At 43.0% G+C, this 6,460-nt stretch overlaps 1 pseudogene; it reads right to left on the bottom strand.

Annotated features, from left to right (window-relative positions):
• Nucleotides 1-294: 294 nt before the first annotated feature.
• LOC108793154 overlaps nucleotides 295-6,460 on the bottom strand; it is a 23,852-nt pseudogene continuing 17,686 nt past the window's right edge.

Genomic DNA, 6,460 nt, shown 5'->3' with positions numbered 1-6,460 from the left:
GCGGTATGATTTTTTATTTTTTTCATGTCATTTTTCGGTCTATTTTTTTAGAATTGTTTTCGTCTTTGTCGTTTTTTTTTTAATATGCCGCTGGTTCCGCCCCCCCTGCGACGCGTACGCTCACAAGGGACGGAAGACGGCATCGGCCGCAGAACACAGCGCAGCTCGAGAGACAAGCAATGCTATGCGGCATTCCTGAGTGTAGCTCGGGGTTACCGCTTATGGTATGGAAAAGTAACCCCGAGCTACACTCGGGAATACCGCCAGGGAAATTAAAGAAGTATACTGCATCATTTATGCAGGGGTCTTTTTTCCAGCTAGATCTGCATATACTGAAGGGCAATTCTTTTGGTAGAGATGCTCCACCAATGTGTTACTTCCAGGAACCATTGTCCGGTGAGCCCCTCGATTTGCATAATTCCAGAGGTGCAGAGCATAACAAGTGTCAAACGTGGGCTCTTTGTCCCAAACCTCGTAGTAGCGCTGGAATGCTTCGGGGCCAATAGGATAAAAATGTTCAGGGCTCAAGATAGTGATATTGCCACACATAAAAACCTCTTTCCCAGTATAGGGTTGCATGTTACACAACTGATTCCGAATACGAGTAAACAGAAGTGGCCCCTGATAGCCCCATATTTCACCACGATAATTCCGAACAAAGTCTTCCATACATTTCCAGGTAAACTCGTGGTGTGAAGAGAAACCTAAAACAGCATTGCTAGAATACTGCTTTGATTCTGCAGCCAGAAAGCTGTGATGTAGTATGGGTCGAAGTGATATGAAATCAGTGTCCATATAAATGCCACCATGTTTCCAAAGCAAAGCTAGCCTGCAGGCATCAGAGCTGACATGGGCCCAATATATTTATTTTGCTGGATCAGCCTGCAAATAAAATCGTGAGATGGTTAGAAGAAAAAAAAAAAAATCACAGATTTCCAGTATTTGACATTAATAGCCAAAATCTGCCTCTGCACCTTTTTAGTTGTGGCCAAGTGCATTTCCCCTCAACCCCACATGACTAATAGAAATACCAATAACAATAATAGAAATGGGAGTAATAAAGAGACTGTGACTTTAAGAATACTGAAAGATGCTGACAGATGTAAAGTCCAGCTGTGCACACTGGAGTTGCATTGTCCCATCACCTGGCTCTTATGCAAATTCTTCAGGAACCAGCCAAAATTCCCACAGTGGGTGCCATTGTCTGCACCCTTTTAGCCGGCATCCCTTGATCAGCTGATTGAAGGAGCCAGTCTAAAAATCTTCAAAACGAACAGTGCGGGCAGCCAATCAGCTGCTGGCCCTGTTCAGGTATTCTGACAGAGGGAGATTCCTCGGTCAATGCTTATGAAGGAATCTGTTCTATTTTTCCAATTGGTCTGAAGGTTAGATGAAAAAAATAGAATGGTGTATAGTCAGCTTAACTCTCAGCATCTTACAGAGATTACACTGCTCTGTGTATTTGCCTCAGGTAGTGTACAAAAAAATTATAGCAGAGAGGTAAAGGAATATTTGGCACAAGAGACATACAAAGACCTTACCACCAAAAAAAATAAATAGCTGCTAGCAATTTTTTTTATTTTAGTTCTGCTTTTAGGGCATGTCAAATGGTTTGAAGGGTTGGGGGTACAGCAAAATGACAAGATGAAGGGAATGCCAAAAAAAGAAGGAAGATGGGGACACATGAGGTGTTCCTGAGTAAACATAAAATAGTTAATAAGCATGAAGGAGAACTCAGGTACAGAATGGTGTTGGGAAAAACTTAAAGGGTTAGAATTAGAAGTTTGAACTACAACCCCAATTCCCAAAAAGTTGGGACGTTGTATAAAATCTACATAAAAACAGAATGCAATGATTTGCAAATCTCATAAACCCAGATTTTATTCACAATAGAAAACATTAAAATGTTTAAAACTGAGAAAATGTACCATTTTAGGAAAAAAATAAGGTAACTCTGAACTGGATGGCAGCAACACGTCTCAAAAAAGTTGGGACAGGGCAACAAAAAGCTGGCAAAGTAAAAGATAATAACAAGGAAGAGCTGGAAGAACATTTTGCAGCTAGTTTGGTTAATTGGCAACAGATCAGTAACATGATTGGGTATAAAAAGAGCATCTTAGAGAGTCAGAGTGTCTCAGAAGTAAAGATAGGCAGAGGTTCACCAATTTGCATCTAAAAATTGTCAAACAATTTCAGAAAACTACTCCTCAATGTACAATTTCAACGTCTTTAAATATATCATCATTTACAGTACATATCAAAAGATTCAGAGAACCTGGAGAAATCTCTGTGCGCAAGGGACAAGGCTTAAACGCAATACTGGATGCCCTCAGACAGCACTGCATTAAAAACAGGCATGATTCTGTGATGGACTTCACTGCATGGGCTCAGGAATACTTCCAAAATCACTGCCTGTGACCACAGTTCGCCACGTCATCCAAAATGCAAGTTAAAGCTCTATCATGCAAAAGAAGAAGCCATATCTGATGATCCAGAAACACCACCATCTTCTCTGGGCCAAGGCTCATTTAAAATGGTCTGTCGCAAAGTGGAAAACTGTTCTGTGGTCAGACGAATCAAAATTTTACATTCTTCTTGGCAACCATGGGTGGTGTGTCCTGCAGGGGCGACAGGACGCAGAGGGGCGGCAGCAGTGTCCTTGTGAGGAAGTTGCCCTCTCTACATTCAGTCCTGCTTTGTACAAGCAGGACTAAATGTAGAGTGAGGCAGCGATTTTTCATTTACATGTGAACTCGCCGATGTCGCCAAGATCACATGTAAACAGTGTGCAGCCTTCTCCCCTCCCCCCTGCACTTACCTCTGTCCTCTGGTTCCGTCCTCCGGGTTCTGCCGCCGAGTCTCTCACTGCAGTGAGCAGAGCGGCAAGGTTAAAAGTAACCCTGCCGCTCCATGTAGACTGTATACAGTGAGAGGGGAGAGCTTTGCTCTTACTCTCTCACCTGTCACAGGAGTTCCAGCACAGTATTGGAGGTGACAGGGTCAATAAGGAGAACCTGTCTCACCTGTCACAGGAGTTCCAGCACAGTATTGGAGGTGACAGGGTCAATAATTAGAACCTGTCACCTCCGATTGCTATCACACAGGGGATTGTGTCCTCCTGTGTGATAGCAATAAAGTTAGGAGCAACAAAAAGAAAAGGGGTTTATAGAGAGATATAATTTCTACATATGCAATGGTTGGATCTATCGAAATGTATTAGACATACAGAAAATTGTGCATAAATAAGATAAAATTGGATCTCATAAAAATGTAACATTCAATAAATATATCAGTACAGTGCAGTGTATTGTTTCATTATAGTAATTAATTGTAAATAGAAGTCAATTGAAGAAGTAGGCTTGGTCTATGATGACTGGATATATATATGTTTAGGTGCTATACAATTTGAGTTAAGATTAGAACATTGATGCCAATCATATAACAGAATATAAAAAACAATATACAAGTTTGCAAAGATAGGATGTATTCTCCAATGACCGTATATGTTGAATCAAAATGTTAATGTCTATGTCAATTATGAAAAGATTATGTATTTCTAAAAGATAAGGTATAAGCCTACAAAGAAGTGACGGATTTTTTGATTATAATATATGTTGAACCAAAGTGAGATTGATCATGCCAAGTATGCAATACGATGTATTATGGAAAGATGATGTTTAAGTTTTTAATGATTGGATACATGTTTTGAAACTGCTATATATTTTGAGCGTAAATGAGATTGACCTTGCTGAAACATTGAATATTTTCCAAAGATAATGTACTATGCTTAATGGTAATAGGACTATGGCAAATTCAAAATCATTTAACACATATGACGGTTTTGTTATGCAATTCATTGTACAGTATATTAGACACTTTTTTTGTTTAAGAGGGATATTCCTTCTATGGCTGGCTGCTCCACGGTTCATGAGGTACACGGACCAATGTGATGTTTTGGCCTGGGACCTCTGGACTTATTCTTGTTACCCTCATGGCCCGTATCAGCGAGCTGTACGACGCGGCGGCAGCTGATCCGCTCCTATGCTAGAACAGGGGGGCGGACCTAGGGGACGGCTTCCCTGGTTGCCTAGTTAGCGGCGGACAGGGCTTGAGAGGCGCATGTGTGCTGGGACGGCACATGCGCAGATTGATGTTCACACCGCTGAATGGTGACCGGGACTTTTTGATATCCGGTTAATCTCCATTTAGCGGTGGGGGCTATATAAGGGGAGGGGTGGTAATGTGGGATATGTGGTTAGCACCATATGGAGCCATCAGCTGAGGTCATACGAGGTTTCCCTAAATTGGTCTAGAGTAAGGTATGCATATCTCCCTCACAATAAGGGGAGTCTGTCACACATACAGGCTCTGGTATGGTGGGGGCTCAAGACAAATGGGGAGTTAGTTATGGTGGTGGGGAGGTTATTGTGTTATTTGTATTTTGGGTTTTTAGTTAGTTTAATTTGCAGTGGATGTATAGCTCCTCCATACGGGAGGGAGATACAATGGAGGGTGCACCGGGGGGTCTTGATGGGTTAGCACCAGATAGGTGGTTTTATACCATTTCCCTTTTTCTTGATTTTCATTTTTTACACATATATATATATATACACACACACACATATATATCACTTATACTAACAGTACGTCACCATTGTTGTTTAATGTCGTGGATGACTTACTCACAATATGGTTATTGGTTAATTGAAACACTAAATGATACTTTATATCACTTGTTTAAATTGTTTGTACACATACACTCATGAACTGCAAATTTATGTTACAGAAGATTGTAGCAAAATGATTTCATTCACCTGCACTAATACTACTGTTGAAAGTCAACACACTCTATAGACTAGACTCAGGGATGTTCCGTAATGGAACACACCCATCAAATGACTGGCTCACATCAATTGCCAAAGGCAAATATGTACATTTTGAATTATAAAAATATATTTAGATGAGAAGCATAAAGGTGGAGATATGTAGGAACCTTGGCCCATGATTAACATTTTTAGAAATATCCTATCCTCTTTATCCAATAGGTTGAGTGATCGGGACCACTACGTTACTGGATTGAGGCCATTCCTTAATACATGCCTTCTATAGAAACATCCCAGCAGGGTAGGCGGGGCCTTGGTGGTTTTTTTCCCAGGCGCTCCTCCCCCTGATGCCCCGGGGTCCTAGGCACAACGAAGGATAGAGTGTGGCGGTTGGCTGTTTTCCAGCCACCTAATCATCTCGATCCTCCTCACAATTGGTTTTATCTCAGGCATTGCTTATGCATGACTACTAATTACCGGTCCGCTGAATAAGCTACAATTGTGAAACGCGTTGGGACTATTAGGATAATCATGTCAGTTATGTACTTGAATATTGAACATTAAGGACCACTGGGACAATCATGTCAGTTATGTAATTGGAATAACCATTTTGGATTATTATGCATTCTTATTGTGTGTATATATATATTTCCTGGCTCAACTCATGTCGGCATACCTACGGGTCAGCTCCTCCCCCCTGACCCCACAGGACCACCTTTAAACTAGCTATAAAAGACAAGCCCCCTCCCCTAGTACCCGTTCTCTTTTTTTCCTCACTCCAGGCCACAGTGTTCATGGATCCTCCCTGCCGTCTCCCAGCCGGGTTCAGCCTCTCCCGAGCTTGGAAGACCCCTCCGCTGGCAGTAAACCTCCTTGGGAGCGGGTGCCCGTTGAACGGGCTTGTGGAGGGGAGCTGTGGTGTCCTTTTCCTGTCTTTCTTCCGCCGCAAGGTTAGCGGCGAGCGGTTTCCCACTGCGCACGAGCTGGCGTCTGAGTCCCGGTATCTGCGCATGCGCGTGGATTGCTATGGGGATGGCGGGGCGCTAACGGCGCGCAGGCGCAGTAGGGCCATTCAGTCCGGCCGAATTTCGAACGCTCCTATCAGCAAGCAGCGCTGGGGATTTTAACTGGGCAGGACACGTGTATCCTGCCTGGTCAGCTGGTTCATTGATCCTGGTGTTGCGGCTGTGTGGAGCGTCCTGTCGGTGTCCAGGTGGGCCGCCTTTGGCTCAGCCGTACTTTCCTCTGCTCTGTCGCAGCAATACATTTTTTACTTGCAGCATATCTTGTGTGCTTAAGGGTGTTTTTTACCCACCCATGAGGGAGTTTGCTTGCTATATCCCGTAGGTATGCCGACATGAGTTGAGCCAGGAATAGGGAAAATTGTTATCATGCTTACCGTAATTTTCTTTTCCTGGCTTACACTCATGTCGGCATACATTTCCCTTCCCTGGTGGCCTGTCGCTCAGCTTGTTATTGAACAGGTACTAGGGGAGGGGGCTTGTCTTTTATAGCTAGTTTAAAGGTGGTCCTGTGGGGTCAGGGGGGAGGAGCTGACCCGTAGGTATGCCGACATGAGTGTAAGCCAGGAAAAGAAAATTACGGTAAGTATGATAACAATTTTCCCTAATATATAT

Source organism: Nanorana parkeri, unplaced genomic scaffold, assembly GCF_000935625.1.
Source record: "Nanorana parkeri isolate BGI_ZX_2015 unplaced genomic scaffold, ASM93562v1 scaffold725, whole genome shotgun sequence".
Classification (NCBI taxonomy): Eukaryota; Metazoa; Chordata; class Amphibia; order Anura; family Dicroglossidae; genus Nanorana; species Nanorana parkeri.
The sequence above is the reverse complement of the archived record's forward strand: the minus strand, read 5'-3'. Positions and strand labels throughout refer to the sequence as shown.